Source organism: Salmo salar, unplaced genomic scaffold (genome assembly GCF_905237065.1).
Source record: "Salmo salar unplaced genomic scaffold, Ssal_v3.1, whole genome shotgun sequence".
In the NCBI taxonomy this organism is placed as follows: Eukaryota; Metazoa; Chordata; class Actinopteri; order Salmoniformes; family Salmonidae; genus Salmo; species Salmo salar.
Genome location: NW_025547597.1, coordinates 175,474 through 194,536, shown reverse-complemented (window position 1 = coordinate 194,536; position 19,063 = coordinate 175,474). Strand labels below are relative to the sequence as shown.

General features: G+C 41.6%; 1 long non-coding RNA gene across 1 annotated transcript; it reads left to right on the top strand.

Moving 5' to 3' along the window:
- Window positions 1-9,451: 9,451 nt before the first annotated feature.
- On the top strand, window positions 9,452-18,584 carry LOC123731990 (uncharacterized). Its single transcript, XR_006762960.1, has 2 exons — window positions 9,452-9,556; window positions 18,366-18,584. It is a non-coding gene; the product is annotated as an uncharacterized lncRNA (long non-coding RNA).
- Window positions 18,585-19,063: the final 479 nt, after the last annotated feature.

Genomic DNA, 19,063 nt, shown 5'->3' with positions numbered 1-19,063 from the left:
GCTGCTCTCTGCTGTACTGGGGAATCCCCACTGTAAACTGGAGACTCTGAGGTCAGTATTATCAGATATGAAAGTACTTTATGCATGTAGTTCTCCCATTTGAAAAAGTCGTAATTATTCGGACATATTACTTATAGTGTATTAAAGTAGTCATAAGTTTAGCATGTTGTCCCATATTCCATGCCTGCTGTCATGTTTCTCTAAGACAGAACCCAGAAGCAGACCAGGACAAGGTGAGTAAAATGAAGGTGAGTATTTATTGGTAGTCTTGATGTGTAATTTGAGTGATCCAGGAGACGAAGCGGCAGCGGAGGTGAGTTGATGAGAGTAGATGGGTGGATTCAATGACGTCACTGAAACCACCGACGGCCAGGTAAGGGAGTTGAATGTTCCGGGAGGATGACTGTAGACAGAGTAAACGGGGAGTGAGTAACCAGTAACAAGAACAAAACAACAAGACTAGCTCAGGAAACATGAGGCTGTTCGTTGCTAACGATCCAGCAGGGAATAGATGTCAGCTCAGGGCTTATGAAGAGGTGATGATCAGGACCAGGTGTGCAGAAGGTTGATGAGATGCAGGTGTAGGGTAATCACTAGATCTCCCGCCTAACTTCGTCGCCTGGCAACCAGACAGGGTAATAATATCACTAGATCTCCCGCCTAACTTCGTTTGCCTAGCAACCAGATAGGTTTCTGAACGCACCCTTAGACACCAAACAAAAAACAGTCAGCTCAGGCAGAAACAGACTCAGGAAGCGGGATTCCTGACACCTGCAGTGAGGCTTGTGATTCTACTAACAAAGATCAAACCCCCTCTGTTATTGGTAATGGTGAGAGGTTAGCATGTTTTGTTGTAGCCTCTGTTATTGGTAATGGTGAGAGGTTAGCATGTTTTGTTGTAGCCTCTGTTATTGGTAATGGTGAGAGGTTAGCATGTTTTGTTGTATCCTCTGTTATTGGTAATGGTGAGAGGTTAGCATGTTTTGTTGTAGCCTCTGTTATTGGTAATGGTGAGAGGTTAGCATGTTTTGTTGTAGCCTCTGTTATTGGTAATGGTGAGAGGTTAGCATGTTTTGTTGTAGCCTCTGTTATTGGTAATGGTGAGAGGTTAGCATGTTTTGTTGTAGCCTCTGTTATTGGTAATGGTGAGAGGTTAGCATGTTTTGTTGTAGCCTCTGTTATTGGTAATGGTGAGAGGTTAGCATGTTTTGTTGTAGCCTCTGTTATTGGTAATGGTGAGAGGTTAGCATGTTTTGTTGTAGTCTCTGTTATTGGTAATGGTGAGAGGTTAGCATGTTTTGTTGTATCCTCTGTTATTGGTAATGGTGAGAGGTTAGCATGTTTTGTTGTAGCCTCTGTTATTGGTAATGGTTAGAGGTTAGCATGTTTTGTTGTATCCTCTGTTATTGGTAATGGTGAGAGGTTAGCATGTTTTGTTGTAGCCTCTGTTATTGGTAATGGTGAGAGGTTAGCATGTTTTGTTGTAGCCTCTGTTATTGGTAATGGTGAGAGGTTAGCATGTTTTGTTGTAGCCTCTGTTATTGGTAGTGGTGAGAGGTTAGCATGTTTTGTTGTAGCCTCTGTTATTGGTAATGGTGAGAGGTTAGCATGTTTTGTTGTAGCCTCTGTTATTGGTAGTGGTGAGAGGTTAGCATGTTTTGTTGTAGCCTCTGTAATTGGTAATGGTGAGATGTTAGCTGTTTTGTTGTAGCCTCTGTTATTGGTAATGGTGAGAGGTTAGCATGTTTTGTTGTAGCCTCTGTTATTTGTAATGTGAGAGGTTAGCATGTTTTGTTGTAGCCTCTCTTATTGGTAATGGTGAGAGGTTAGTATGTTTTGTTGTAGCCTCTGTTATTGGTAATGGTGAGAGGTTAGCATGTTTTGTTGTATCCTCTGTTATTGCTAATGGTGAGAGGTTAGCATGTTTTGTTGTAGCCTCTGTTATTGGTAATGGTGAGAGGTTAGCATGTTTTGTTGTAGCCTCTGCTATTGGTAATGGTGAGAGGTTAGCATGTTTTGTTGTAGCCTCTGCTATTGGTAATGGTGAGAGGTTAGCATGTTTTGTTGTAGCCTCTGTTATTGGTAATGGTGAGAGGTTAGCATGTTTTGTTGTAGTCTCTGTTATTGGTAATGGTGAGAGGTTAGCATGTTTTGTTGTATCCTCTGTTATTGGTAATGGTGAGAGGTTAGCATGTTTTGTTGTAGCCTCTGTTATTGGTAATGGTGAGAGGTTAGCATGTTTTGTTTTAGCCTCTTAACTTTCTCACTCATTCAGATTCATGATTTATTCATGATTTTTCTTAATCATGGCATCATCAGAATTTAATTTTTAATCGTCAATCACATACAGTTGAAGTCGGAAGTGTACATACACTTAGGTTGGAGTCATTAAAACGTGTTTTTGAACCTCTCCACAAATTTCTTGTTAACAAACTATATAGTTTTGGAAAGTTGGTTAGGACATCTACTTTGTGCATGACACAAGTAATTTTTGAAACAATTGATTACAGACAGATTATTTCACTTATAATTCACTGTATCACAATTCCAGTGGGTCAGAAGTTTACATAGACTAAGTTGACTGTGCCTTTAAACAGCTTGGAAAATTCCAGAAAATTATGTCATGGCTTTAGAAGCATCTGATAGACTAATTGACATAATTTGGATGTATTTCAAGGCCTACCTTCAAACTCAGTGCCTCTTTGCTTGACATCATGGGAAAATGAAAACGAATCAGCCAAAATCTCAGAAAAAAAAATTGTAGACCTCCACAAGTCTGCTTCATCCTTGGGAGCAATTTCCAAACGCCTGAAGGTAATACGTTCAATCAATAGTATGCAAGTCTAAACACCATGGGACCACACAGCCATCATACCATCCCAACTGTGAAGCACGGCGGTGGCAGCATCATGTTGTGGGGGTGCTTTGCTGCAGGAGGGACTGGTGCACTTCACAAAATAGATGGCATCATGAGGGAGGAAAATTGTGGAAATATTGAAGCAACATCTCGAGACATCAGTCAGGAAGTTAAAGCTTGGTCACAAATGGGTCTTCCAAATGGACAATGACCCCAAGCATACTTCCAAAGTTGTGGCAAAATGAATTAAGGACAACAAAGTCAAGGTATTGGAGTGGCCATCACAAAACCTTGACCTCAATCCTATAGAAAATTTGTGGGCAGAACTGAAAAAGCGTGTGCGAGCAAGAGGCCTACAAACCTGACTCCAGTTACACCAGCTCTGTCAGGAGGAATGGGCCAAAATTCACCCAACTTATTGTGGGAAGCTTGTGGAAGGCTACCCGAAACGTTTAACCCAAGTTAAACCATTTAAAGGCAATGCTACCAAATACTAATTGAGTGTATGTAAACTTCTGACCCACTGGGAATGTGATGAAAGAAATAAAAGCTGAAATTAATCATTTTCTCTACTATTATTCTGACATTTCACATTCTTAAAAGAAAGTGGTGATCCTAACTGACCTAAGACAGGGGACTTTTACTAGGATTAAATGTCAGGAATTGTAAAAATTGAGTTTAAATGCATTTGGCTAAGGTATATGTAAACTTCTGACTTCAACTGTATGTATTAAAATATCCTCAAATAAAAGGTGACATTATATACTATCACCTCATATGAAACATTTGATGTGAAATCCAAAATGTTGGAGTTTAGAGCCACATTTAAAATGTTATCTTCACTGTCAAAATTGATATGTGTGGACTATATACTCAATACAATCTAAATCTGATACCTCACTGTCTGTCTTTTGACTGATACTGCTTTTAAACTGGTCTGGTCAGTCTACTCAAATATTTGTATTATACATGTTTCTATCTGCAGGCAAAACTTTGATAATTTGTCATTTTTAATGATGATACATTCATTTACGAATAGATATGAAAGGTTTCAGGACACTGATATCTGAATATGTTGAAAAATGATACTGCCACTATTTTCACCACCAAAGCATAGCAGTGTGATTTTAATATGATTTGACTCTTTGCAGGCTGTCAGGCTGTGGAGTCACAGAGGAAGGCTGTGATTCTCTGGTCTCAGCTCTGAGGTCAAACCCCTCACACCTGAGAGAGCTAGACCTGAGTAACAATGACCTGAAGGATTCAGGAGTGAAGCTGCTCTCTGCTGGACTGGGGAATCCCCACTGTAAACTGGAGACTCTGAGGTCAGTATTCCTGTAGTTGGTCAACAAGTGATAACTGTTCACCAGATCCACATGTGTTTACCAGACACACATAGTCCACACCATATGTGTTTGGACAGTGAAGCTTACAGTTTTACATTTGGTGCTATGCTCCAGCATTTTGGATTTGAGATAGAATGTTGGATATTAGGTGACAGTACAGAACGTCACCTTTTGTTTAAAGGTGTTCATACATATACAGTCGTGGCCACAAGTTTTGAGAATGACACAAATATTAATTTTCACAAAGTCTGCTGCTTCAGTGTCTTTAGATATTTTTGTCAGATGTTACTATGGAATACTGAAGTATAATTACAAGCATTTCATAAGTGTCAAAGGCTTTTATTGACAATCATATGAAGTTGAAGCAATGAGTCAATATTTGCAGTGCTGACCATTCTTTTCCAAGACCTCTGCAATCTGCCCTGGCATGCTGTCAATTAACCTCTGGGCCACATCCTGACTGATGGCAGCCCATTCTTGCATAATCAATGCTTGGAGTTTGTCGGAATTTGTGGGTTTTTGTTTGTCCACCTGCCTCTTGAGGATTGACCACAAGTTCTCAATGGGATTAAGGTCTGGGGAGTTTCCTGGCCATGGACCCAAAATATCAATGTTTTGTTCCCAGAGCCACTTAGTTATCACTTTTGCCTTATGGCAAAGTGCTCCATCATGCTGGAAAAGGCATTGTTCGTCACCAAACTGTTCCTGACTGGTTGGGAGAAGTTGCTCTCGGAGGATGTGTTGGTACCATTCTTTATTCATGCTGTGTTCTTTGGCAAAATTGTGAGTGAGCCCACTCCCTTGGCTGAGAAGCAACCCCACACATGAATGGTCTCAGGATGCTTTACTGTTGGCATGACACAGGACTGATGGTAGCTCTCACCTTGCCTTCTCCAGACAAGCTTTTTCCGGATGCCTCACAAACAATCAGAAAGGGGATTCATCAGAAAAAATGACTTACCCCAGTCCTCAGCAATCCAATCCCTGTACCTTTTGCAGAATATCAGTCTGTCCCTGATGTTTTTCCTGGAGAGAAGTTGCTTCTTTGCTGCCCTTCTTGACACCAGGCCATCCTCCGAAAGTCTTCGCCTCACTGTGCGTGCAGATGCACTCACACCTGCCTGCTGCCATTCTTGAGCAAGCTCTGTACTGGTGGTGCCCCGATCCCGCAGCTGAATCAACTTTAGGAGACGGTCCTGGCGTTTGCTGGACTTTCTTGGGCGCCCTGAAGCCTTCTTCACAACAATTGAACCGCTCTCCTTGAAGTTCTTGATGATCCGATAAATGGTTGATTTAGGTGCAATCTTACTGGCAGCAATATCCTTGCCTGTGAAGCCCTTTGTGTGCAAAGCAATGATGATGACACGTGTTTCCTTGCAGGTAACCATGTTGACAGAGGAAGAACAATGATTCCAAGCACCACCCTCCTTTTGAAGCTTCCAGTCTGTTATGCAAACACAATCAGCATGACAGAGTGATCTCCAGCCTTGTCCTCGTCAACACTCACACCTGTGTTACCGAGAGAATCACTGACATGATGTCAGCTGGTCCTTTTGTGGCAGGGCTGAAATGCAGTGGAAATGTTTTTTGGGGATTCAGTTCATTTGCATGGCAAAGAGGGACTTGGCAATTATTTGCAATTTATCTGATCACTCTTCATAACATTCTGGAGTATATGCAAATTGCCATCATACAAACTGAGGCAGCAGACTTTGTGAAAATTAATATTTGTGTCATTCTCAAAACTTTTGGCCAAGACTGTATTTTTTACCGTTTAGATATGAAAGCACTTTATGCATCTAAACTCAACAAAAAAAGAAACATCCCTTTTTCAGGACCCTGTCTTTCAAAGATAATTCGTAAAAATCCAAATAACTTCACAGATCTTCATTGTAAAGGGTTTAAGCACTGTTTCCCCATGCTTGTTCAATGAACCATAAACAATTAATGAACATGCACCTGTGGAACGGTCGTTAAGACACTAACAGCTTACAGATGGTAGGCAATGAAGGTCACAGTTATGAAATCTTAGGACACGAAAGAGGCCTTTCTACTGACTCTGAAAAACACCAAAAGAAAGATGCCCAGGGTCCCTGCTCATCTGCGTGAACGTGCCTTAGGCATGCTGCAAGGAGGCACAAGGACTGCAGATGTGGCCAGGGCAATAAATTGCAATGTTCGTACTATGAGACGCCTTAGACAGCGCTACAGGGAGACAGGACGGACAGCTGATCGTCCTCACAGTGGCAGGGTCACGTGTAACAACACCTGCGCAGGATCGGTACATCCGAACATCACACCTGCGGGACAGGTACAGGATGGCAACAACTGCCCGAGTTACACCAGGAATGCACAATCCCTCCATCAGTCCTCAGACTGTCCGCAACAGGCTGAGATAGACTGGACTGAGGGCTTGTAGACCTGTTGTAAGGCAGGTCCTCACCAGACATCACCGGCAACAACGTCACCTATGGGCACAAACCCACCATCGCTGGACCAGACAGGACTGGCAAAAAGTGCTCTTCACTGACGAGTCGAGGTTTTGGCTCACCAGGGGTGATGGTCGGATTCGCGTTTATCGTCGAAGGAATGAGCGTTACACCGAGGCCTGTACTCTGGAGCGGGATCGATTTGGAGGTGGAGGGTCCGTCATGGTCTGGGGCAGTGTGTTACAGCATCACCGGACTGAGCTTGTTGTCATTGCAGGCAATCTCAACGATGTGCGTTACAGGGAAGACATCCTCCTCTCTCATGTGGTACCCTTCCTGCAGGCTCATCCTGACATGACCCTGCAGCATGACAATGCCACCAGCCATACAGCTTGTTCTGTGCGTGATTTCCTGCAAGACAGGAATGTCAGTGTTCTGCCATGGCCAGCGAAGAGCCCGGATCTCAATCCCATTGAGCACATCTGGGACCTGTTGGATCGGAGGGTGAGGGCTAAGGCCATTCCCCCCAAAATGTCCAGGAACTTGCAGGTGCCTTGGTGGAAGAGTGGGGTAACATCTCACATCAAGAACTGGCAAATCTGGTGCAGTCCATGAGGAGGAGATGCACTGCAGTACTTAATGCAGCTGGTGGCCACACCAGATACTGACTGTTACTTTTGATTTTGACCCCCCTTTGTTCAGGGACACATTATTCCATTTCTGTGAGTCACATGTCTGTGGAACTTGTTCAGTTTATGTCATAGTTGTTGAATGTTGTTATGTTCATACAAATATTTACACATGTTAAGTTTGATGAAAATAAACGCAAATGACAGTGAGAGGACGTTTCTTTTTTGCTGAGTTTAGTTCTCCTATTTGAAGAAGTCTTAATTATTTGGACAAATTAATTTAGTCAAAAGTTTAGTGTTGGGTCCAATATTCCATACCTGCAGTGATTACATCAAGCGTGTGATTCTACTAACTTGTTGAATTCATTTCCAGTTTGTCTTGGTTGTGTTTAGGATTATATTTTTCCTAATAGAAACTGAATGGTGAATAATGTCCTGTCATTTTGGAGTCACTTCACTTGTATTGTCAGTAAGAATAGAAGATGTTTCTGAACACTTCTACATTCATGTGGATGCTACCATGATTATGAATAATCAGGAATTAGTCGTGAATAATGAGGAATGAGAAATTTACAGAGGTACAAAGATCATACCCCCTCTGTCATTGGTAATGGTGAGATGTTAGCATGTTTTGTTGTAGCCTCTGTTATTGGTAATGGTGAGAGGTTAGCATGTTTTGTTGTAGCCTCTGTTATTGGTAATGGTGAGAGGTTAGCATGTTCTGTTGTATCCTCTGTTATTGGTAATGGTGAGAGGTTAGCATGTTTTGTTGTAGCCTCTGTTATTGGTAATGGTGAGAGGTTAGCATGTTTTGTTGTAGCCTCTGTATTGGTAATGGTGAGAGGTTAGCATGTTTTGTTGAAGCCTCTGTTATTGGTAATGGTGAGAGGTTAGCATGTTTTGTTGTAGCCTCTGTTATTGGTAATGGTGAGAGGTTAGCATGTTTTGTTGTAGCCTCTGTTATTGGTAATGGTGAGAGGTTAGCATGTTTTGTTGTATCCTCTGTAACTCTCTCACTCATTATTATTCATGATCTTTCTCGATCATGGCAGTCACAGGCTTGATGTAGTCATTGCAGTCAAAGAATATGGGACCAAATACTAATCATTTGACTAATTTAATACACTATGAGTTAATTGGTCAGAAAACATATGACTTCTTTAAATAGGGGGACTAGATACATAAAGTGCTTTCATTTTTCTAAATGGTGAAACAGATATGTATGAAAATATCCTCAAATAAAAGGTGACATTATATACTGTCACCTCATATGAAACATTTGATCTGAAATCCAAAATGTTGGAGTTTAGAGCCTCATTTAAAATGTTATCTTCACTGTCAAAATAGATATGGTGTGGACTGTATACTCAATACAATCTAAATCTGATACCTCACTGTCTGTCTTTTGACTGATACTGCTTTTAAACTGGTCTGGTCAGTCTACTCAAATATTTGTACTATACATGTTTCTATCTGCAGGCAATACTTTGATCATTTGTCATTTTTAATGATACATTCATTTACGAATAGATATGGAAGGTTTCATATGTTGAAAAATTATACTGCTACTATTTTCACCACCAAAGAATAGCAGTGTGATTTTAATATGATTTGACTCTTTGCAGGCTGTCAGGCTGTAAACTCAGAAAGACATCCTGTAAAGTGTTGGCCTCAGTTCTCAGTTCAAACCCCTCACACCTGAGAGAGCTGGACCTGAGTAACAATGACCTGAAGGATTCAGGAGTGAAGCTGCTCTCTGCTGGACTGGGGAATCCCCACTGTAAACTGGAGACTCTGAGGTCAGTATTATCAGATATGAAAGTACTTTATGCATGTAGTTCTCCCATTTGAAAAAGTCGTAATTATTCGGACATATTACTTATAGTGTATTAAAGTAGTCATAAGTTTAGCATGTTGTCCCATATTCCATGCCCGCTGTCACGTTTCTCTAAGACAGAACCCAGAAGCAGACCAGGACAAGGTGAGTAAAATGAAGGTGAGTATTTATTGGTAGTCTTGATGTGTAATTTGAGTGATCCAGGAGACGAAGCGGAGGTGAGTTGATGAGAGTAGATGGGTGGATTCAATGACGTCACTGTATCCACCGACGGCCAGGCAAGGGAGTTGAATGTTCCGGGAGGATGACTGTAGACAGAGTAAACGGGGAGTGAGTAACCAGTAACAAGAACAAAACAACAAGACTAGCTCAGGAAACATGAGGCTGTTCGTTGCTAACGATCCAGCAGGGAATGGATGTCAGCTCAGGGCTTATGAAGAGGTGATGATCAGGACCAGGTGTGCAGAAGGTTGATGAGATGCAGGTGTAGGGTAATCACTAGATCTCCCGCCTAACTTCGTCGCCTGGCAACCAGATAGGGTAATAATATCACTAGATCTCCCGCCTAACTTCATTGCCTAGCAACCAGATAGGTTTCTGAACGCACCCTTAGACTCCAAACAGAAAACAGTCAGCTCAGGCAGAAACAGACTCAGGAAGCGGGATTCCTGACACCTGCAGTGAGGCTTGTGATTCTACTAACAAAGATCAAACCCCCTCTGTTATTGGTAATGGTGAGAGGTTAGCATGTTTTGTTGTAGCCTCTGTTATTGGTAATGGTGAGAGGTTAGCATGTTTTGTTGTAGCCTCTGTTATTGGTAATGGTGAGAGGTTAGCATGTTTTGTTGTAGCCTCTGTTATTGGTAATTGTGAGAGGTTAGCATGTTTTGTTGTAGCCTCTGTTATTGGTAATGGTGAGAGGTTAGTATGTTTTGTTGTATCCTCTGTTATTGGTAATGGTGAGAGGTTAGCATGTTTTGTTGTAGCCTCCTTTATTGGTAATGGTGAGAGGTTAGCATGTTTTGTTGTATTCTCTGTTATTGGTAATGGTGAGAGGTTAGCATGTTTTGTTGTAGCCGTTGTTATTGGTAATGGTGAGAGGTTAGCATGTTTTGTTGTAGCCTCTGTTATTGGTAATGGTCAGAGGTTAGCATGTTTTGTTGTAGCCTCTGTTATTGGTAATGGTGAGAGGTTAGCATGTTTTGTTGTAGCCTCTGTTATTGGTAATGGTGAGAGGTTAGCATGTTTTGTTGTAGCCTCTGTTATTGGTAATGGTGAGAGGTTAGCATGTTTTGTTGTAGCCTCTGTTATTGGTAATGGTGAGAGGTTAGCATGTTTTGTTGTAGTCTCTGTTATTGGTAATGGTGAGAGGTTAGCATGTTTTGTTGTAGCCTCTGCTATTTGTAATGGTGAGAGGTTAGCATGTTTTGTTGTAGCCTCTGCAATTGGTAATGGTGAGAGGTTAGCATGTTTTGTTGTAGCCTCTGTTATTGGTAATGGTGAGAGGTTAGCATGTTTTGTTGTAGCCTCTGTTATTGGTAATGGTGAGAGGTTAGCATGTTTTGTTGTATCCTCTGTTATTGGTAATGGTGAGAGGTTAGCATGTTTTGTTGTATCCTCTGTTATTGGTAATGGTGAGAGGTTAGCATGTTTTGTTGTATCCTCTGTTATTGGTAATGGTGAGAGGTTAGCATGTTTTGTTGTAGCCTCTGTTATTGGTAATGGTGAGAGGTTAGCATGTTTTGTTGTAGCCTCTGTTATTGGTAATGGTGAGAGGTTAGCATGTTTTGTTGAAGCCTCTGTTATTGGTAATGGTGAGAGGTTAGCATGTTTTGTTGTAGCCTCTGTTATTGGTAATGGTGAGAGGTTAGCATGTTTTGTTGTAGCCTCTGTTATTGGTAATGGTGAGAGGTTAGCATGTTTTGTTGTAGCCTCTGTTATTGGTAATGGTGAGAGGTTAGCATGTTTTGTTGTAGCCTCTGTTATTGGTAATGGTGAGAGGTTAGCATGTTTTGTTGTAGCCTCTGTAACTTTCTCACTCATTCTGATTCATGATTTATTCATGATTTTTCTTAATCATGGCATCATCAGAATTTAATTTTTAATCGTCAATCACATACAGTTGAAGTCGGAAGTTAACATACACTTAGGTTGGAGTCATTAAAACGTGTTTTTGAACCTCTCCACAAATTTCTTGTTAACAAACTATATAGTTTTGGCAAGTCGGTTAGGACATCTACTTTGTGCATGACACAAGTAATTTTTGAAACAATTGTTTACAGACAGATTATTTCACTTATAATTCACTGTATCACAATTCCAGTGGGTCAGAAGTTTACATACACTAAGTTGACTGTGCCTTTAAACAGCATGGAAAATTCCAGAAAATCATGTTATGGCTTTAGAAGCATCTGGTAGGCTAATTGACATCATTTGGATGTATTTCAAGGCCTACCTTCAAACTCAGTGCCTCTTTGCTTGACATCATGGGAAAATGAAAAGAAATCAGCCAAGATCTCAGAAAAAAAATTGTAGACCTCCACAAGTATGGTTCATCCTTGGGAACAATTTCCAAACGCCTGAATGTAACGCGTTCATCTGTTCAAACAATAGTACGCAAGTCTAAACACCATGGGACCACACAGCCGCCATTCCGCTCAGGAAGGAGACGCGTTCTGTCTCCTAGAGATGAACTTACTTTGGTGCAAATCAATCCCAGAACAACAGCAAAGGACCTTGTGAAGATGTTGGAGGAAACAGGTACAAAAGTATCTATATCCACAGTAAAACGAGTCCTATATCGACATAATCTGAAAGGCCGCTCTGCAAGGACGAAGCCACTGCTCCAAAACCACCATAAAAAAGCCAGACTACAGTTTGCAACTGCACATGGGGACAAAGATCATACTTTTTGAAGAAATGTCCTCTGGTCAGATGAAACAATACAAGAACTGTTTGGCCATAATGACCATCGTTATGTTTGGAGGAAAAAGGGGGAGGCTTGCAAGCCGAAGAACACCATCCCAACCGTGAAGCCCGGGGGTGGCAGCATCATGTTGTGGGGGTGTTTTGCTGCAGGAGGGACTGGTGCACTTCACAAAATAGATGGCATCATGACGGCGGAAAATTACGTGGATATATTGAAGCAACATCTCAAGACATCAGTCAGGAAGTTAAAGCTTGGTCACAAATGGGTCTTCCAAATGGAAAATGACCCCAAGCATACTTCCAAAGTTGTGGCAAAATGGATTAAGGACAACAAAGTCAAGGTATTGGAGTGGCCATCACAAAACCTTGACCTCAATCCTATAGAAAATGTGTGGGCAGAACTGAAAAAGCGTGTGCGAGCAAGAGGCCTACAAACCTGACTCAGTTACACCAGCTCTTTCAGGAGGAATGGGCCAAAATTCACCCAACTTATTGTGGGAAGCTTGTGGAAGGCTACCCGAAACGTTTAACCCAAGTTAAACCATTTAAAGGCAATGCTACCAAATACTAATTGAGTGTATGTAAACTTCTGACCCACTGGGAATGTGATGAAAGAAATAAAAGCTGAAATTAATCATTTTCTCTACTATTATTCTGACATTTCACATTCTTAAAATAAAGTGGTGATCCTAACTGACCTAAGACAGGGATTTTTACTAGGATTAAATGTCAGGAATTGTAAAAATTGAGTTTAAATGCATTTGGCTAAGGTATATGTAAACTTCTGACTTCAACTGTATGTATTAAAATACCCTCAAATAAAAGGTGACATTATATACTGTAACCTCATATGAAACATTTGATCTGAAATCCAAAATGTTGGAGTATAGAGCCACATTTAAAATGTTAGCTTCACTGTCAAAATAGATATGGTGTGGACTGTATACTCAATACAATCTAAATCTGATACCTCACTGTCTGTCTTTTGACTGATACTGCTTTTAAACTGGTCTGGTCAGTCTACTCAAATATTTGTACTATACATGTTTCTATCTGCAGGCAATACTTTGATCATTTGTCATTTTTAATGATGATACATTAATTTACGAATAGATATGGAAGGTTTCAGGACACTGATATCTGAATATGTTGAAAAATGATACTGCCACTATTTTCACCACCAAAGCATAGCAGTGTGATTTTAATATGATTTGACTCTTTGCAGGCTGTCAGGCTGTGGAGTCACAGAGGAAGGCTGTGATTCTCTGGTCTCAGCTCTGAGGTCAAACCCCTCACACCTGAGAGAGCTAGACCTGAGTAACAATGACCTGAAGGATTCAGGAGTGAAGCTGCTCTCTGCTGGACTGGGGAAACCCCACTGTAAACTGGAGACTCTGAGGTCAGTATTCCTGTAGTTGGTCAACAAGTGATAACTGTTCACCAGATCCACATGTGTTTACCAGACACACATAGTCCACACCATATGTGTTTGGACAGTGAAGCTTACAGTTTTACATTTGGTGCTATGCTCCAGCATTTTGGATTTGAGATAGAATGTTGGATATTAGGTGACAGTACAGAACGTCACCTTTTGTTTAAAGGTGTTCATACATATACAGTCGTGGCCACAAGTTTTGAGAATGACACAAATATTAATTTTCACAAAGTCTGCTGCTTCAGTGTCTTTAGATATTTTTGTCAGATGTTACTATGGAATACTGAAGTATAATTACAAGCATTTCATAAGTGTCAAAGGCTTTTATTGACAATCATATGAAGTTGAAGCAATGAGTCAATATTTGCAGTGCTGACCATTCTTTTCCAAGACCTCTGCAATCTGCCCTGGCATGCTGTCAATTAACCTCTGGGCCACATCCTGACTGATGGCAGCCCATTCTTGCATAATCAATGCTTGGAGTTTGTCGGAATTTGTGGGTTTTTGTTTGTCCACCTGCCTCTTGAGGATTGACCACAAGTTCTCAATGGGATTAAGGTCTGGGGAGTTTCCTGGCCATGGACCCAAAATATCAATGTTTTGTTCCCAGAGCCACTTAGTTATCACTTTTGCCTTATGGCAAAGTGCTCCATCATGCTGGAAAAGGCATTGTTCGTCACCAAACTGTTCCTGACTGGTTGGGAGAAGTTGCTCTCGGAGGATGTGTTGGTACCATTCTTTATTCATGCTGTGTTCTTTGGCAAAATTGTGAGTGAGCCCACTCCCTTGGCTGAGAAGCAACCCCACACATGAATGGTCTCAGGATGCTTTACTGTTGGCATGACACAGGACTGATGGTAGCTCTCACCTTGCCTTCTCCAGACAAGCTTTTTTCCGGATGCCTCAAACAATCAGAAAGGGGATTCATCAGAAAAAATGACTTACCCCAGTCCTCAGCAATCCAATCCCTGTACCTTTTGCAGAATATCAGTCTGTCCCTGATGTTTTTCCTGGAGAGAAGTTGCTTCTTTGCTGCCCTTCTTGACACCAGGCCATCCTCCGAAAGTCTTCGCCTCACTGTGCGTGCAGATGCACTCACACCTGCCTGCTGCCATTCTTGAGCAAGCTCTGTACTGGTGGTGCCCCGATCCCGCAGCTGAATCAACTTTAGGAGACGGTCCTGGCGTTTGCTGGACTTTCTTGGGCGCCCTGAAGCCTTCTTCACAACAATTGAACCGCTCTCCTTGAAGTTCTTGATGATCCGATAAATGGTTGATTTAGGTGCAATCTTACTGGCAGCAATATCCTTGCCTGTGAAGCCCTTTGTGTGCAAAGCAATGATGATGACACGTGTTTCCTTGCAGGTAACCATGTTGACAGAGGAAGAACAATGATTCCAAGCACCACCCTCCTTTTGAAGCTTCCAGTCTGTTATGCAAACACAATCAGCATGACAGAGTGATCTCCAGCCTTGTCCTCGTCAACACTCACACCTGTGTTACCGAGAGAATCACTGACATGATGTCAGCTGGTCCTTTTGTGGCAGGGCTGAAATGCAGTGGAAATGTTTTTTGGGGATTCAGTTCATTTGCATGGCAAAGAGGGACTTGGCAATTATTTGCAATTTATCTGATCACTCTTCATAACATTCTGGAGTATATGCAAATTGCCATCATACAAACTGAGGCAGCAGACTTTGTGAAAATTAATATTTGTGTCATTCTCAAAACTTTTGGCCAAGACTGTATTTTTTACCGTTTAGATATGAAAGCACTTTATGCATCTAAACTCAACAAAAAAGAAACATCCCTTTTTCAGGACCCTGTCTTTCAAAGATAATTCGTAAAAATCCAAATAACTTCACAGATCTTCATTGTAAAGGGTTTAAGCACTGTTTCCCCATGCTTGTTCAATGAACCATAAACAATTAATGAACATGCACCTGTGGAACGGTCGTTAAGACACTAACAGCTTACAGATGGTAGGCAATGAAGGTCACAGTTATGAAATCTTAGGACACGAAAGAGGCCTTTCTACTGACTCTGAAAAACACCAAAAGAAAGATGCCCAGGGTCCCTGCTCATCTGCGTGAACGTGCCTTAGGCATGCTGCAAGGAGGCACAAGGACTGCAGATGTGGCCAGGGCAATAAATTGCAATGTTCGTACTATGAGACGCCTTAGACAGCGCTACAGGGAGACAGGACGGACAGCTGATCGTCCTCACAGTGGCAGGGTCACGTGTAACAACACCTGCGCAGGATCGGTACATCCGAACATCACACCTGCGGGACAGGTACAGGATGGCAACAACTGCCCGAGTTACACCAGGAATGCACAATCCCTCCATCAGTCCTCAGACTGTCCGCAACAGGCTGAGATAGACTGGACTGAGGGCTTGTAGACCTGTTGTAAGGCAGGTCCTCACCAGACATCACCGGCAACAACGTCACCTATGGGCACAAACCCACCATCGCTGGACCAGACAGGACTGGCAAAAAGTGCTCTTCACTGACGAGTCGAGGTTTTGGCTCACCAGGGGTGATGGTCGGATTCGCGTTTATCGTCGAAGGAATGAGCGTTACACCGAGGCCTGTACTCTGGAGCGGGATCGATTTGGAGGTGGAGGGTCCGTCATGGTCTGGGGCAGTGTGTTACAGCATCACCGGACTGAGCTTGTTGTCATTGCAGGCAATCTCAACGATGTGCGTTACAGGGAAGACATCCTCCTCTCTCATGTGGTACCCTTCCTGCAGGCTCATCCTGACATGACCCTGCAGCATGACAATGCCACCAGCCATACAGCTTGTTCTGTGCGTGATTTCCTGCAAGACAGGAATGTCAGTGTTCTGCCATGGCCAGCGAAGAGCCCGGATCTCAATCCCATTGAGCACATCTGGGACCTGTTGGATCGGAGGGTGAGGGCTAAGGCCATTCCCCCCAAAATGTCCAGGAACTTGCAGGTGCCTTGGTGGAAGAGTGGGGTAACATCTCACATCAAGAACTGGCAAATCTGGTGCAGTCCATGAGGAGGAGATGCACTGCAGTACTTAATGCAGCTGGTGGCCACACCAGATACTGACTGTTACTTTTGATTTTGACCCCCCTTTGTTCAGGGACACATTATTCCATTTCTGTGAGTCACATGTCTGTGGAACTTGTTCAGTTTATGTCATAGTTGTTGAATGTTGTTATGTTCATACAAATATTTACACATGTTAAGTTTGATGAAAATAAACGCAAATGACAGTGAGAGGACGTTTCTTTTTTGCTGAGTTTAGTTCTCCTATTTGAAGAAGTCTTAATTATTTGGACAAATTAATTTAGTCAAAAGTTTAGTGTTGGGTCCAATATTCCATACCTGCAGTGATTACATCAAGCGTGTGATTCTACTAACTTGTTGAATTCATTTCCAGTTTGTCTTGGTTGTGTTTAGGATTATATTTTTCCTAATAGAAACTGAATGGTGAATAATGTCCTGTCATTTTGGAGTCACTTCACTTGTATTGTCAGTAAGAATAGAAGATGTTTCTGAACACTTCTACATTCATGTGGATGCTACCATGATTATGAATAATCAGGAATTAGTCGTGAATAATGAGGAATGAGAAATTTACAGAGGTACAAAGATCATACCCCCTCTGTCATTGGTAATGGTGAGATGTTAGCATGTTTTGTTGTAGCCTCTGTTATTGGTAATGGTGAGAGGTTAGCATGTTTTGTTGTAGCCTCTGTTATTGGTAATGGTGAGAGGTTAGCATGTTCTGTTGTATCCTCTGTTATTGGTAATGGTGAGAGGTTAGCATGTTTTGTTGTAGCCTCTGTTATTGGTAATGGTGAGAGGTTAGCATGTTTTGTTGTAGCCTCTGTATTGGTAATGGTGAGAGGTTAGCATGTTTTGTTGAAGCCTCTGTTATTGGTAATGGTGAGAGGTTAGCATGTTTTGTTGTAGCCTCTGTTATTGGTAATGGTGAGAGGTTAGCATGTTTTGTTGTAGCCTCTGTTATTGGTAATGGTGAGAGGTTAGCATGTTTTGTTGTATCCTCTGTAACTCTCTCACTCATTATTATTCATGATCTTTCTCGATCATGGCAGTCACAGGCTTGATGTAGTCATTGCAGTCAAAGAATATGGGACCAAATACTAATCATTTGACTAATTTAATACACTATGAGTTAATTGGTCAGAAAACATATGACTTCTTTAAATAGGGGGACTAGATACATAAAGTGCTTTCATTTTTCTAAATGGTGAAACAGATATGTATGAAAATATCCTCAAATAAAAGGTGACATTATATACTGTCACCTCATATGAAACATTTGATCTGAAATCCAAAATGTTGGAGTTTAGAGCCTCATTTAAAATGTTATCTTCACTGTCAAAATAGATATGGTGTGGACTGTATACTCAATACAATCTAAATCTGATACCTCACTGTCTGTCTTTTGACTGATACTGCTTTTAAACTGGTCTGGTCAGTCTACTCAAATATTTGTACTATACATGTTTCTATCTGCAGGCAATACTTTGATCATTTGTCATTTTTAATGATACATTCATTTACGAATAGATATGGAAGGTTTCATATGTTGAAAAATTATACTGCTACTATTTTCACCACCAAAGAATAGCAGTGTGATTTTAATATGATTTGACTCTTTGCAGGCTGTCAGGCTGTAAACTCAGAAAGACATCCTGTAAAGTGTTGGCCTCAGTTCTCAGTTCAAACCCCTCACACCTGAGAGAGCTGGACCTGAGTAACAATGACCTGAAGGATTCAGGAGTGAAGCTGCTCTCTGCTGGACTGGGGAATCCCCACTGTAAACTGGAGACTCTGAGGTCAGTATTATCAGATATGAAAGTACTTTATGCATGTAGTTCTCCCATTTGAAAAAGTCACCAGGTGTGCAGAAGGTTGATGAGATGCAGGTGTAGGGTAATCACTAGATCTCCCGCCTAACTTCGTCGCCTGGCAACCAGATAGGGTAATAATATCACTAGATCTCCCGCCTAACTTCGTTGCCTAGCAACCAGATAGGGTAATAATATCACTAGATCTCCCGCCTAACTTCGTCGCCTGGCAACCAGATAGGTTTCTGAACGCACCCTTAGACTCCAAACAGAAAACAGTCAGCTCAGGCAGAAACAGACTCAGGAAGCGGGATTCCTGACACCTGCAGTGAGGCTTGTGATTCTACTAACTTGTTGAATTCATTTGCAGTTGGTCTTGGTTGTGTTTTGGATGATGTTTTTCCTAATAGATACTGAATAGTAAATAATGTCTCTTGTCATTTTGGCGTCAATTCACTTTTATTGTCAGTGACTTCTACATTCATGTGGATGCTACCATGATTATGAATAACCATGAATGAATCGTGAATGATGATAAATGAGAAACGGAGGCACAAAGATCAAACCCCCTCTGTTATTGGTAATGGTGAGAGGTTAGCATGTTTTGTTGTAGCCTCTGTTATTGGTAATGGTGAGAGGTTAGCATGTTTTGTTGTAGCCTCTGTTATTGGTAATTGTGAGAGGTTAGCATGTTTTGTTGTAGCCTCTGTTATTGGTAATGGTGAGAGGTTAGTATGTTTTGTTGTATCC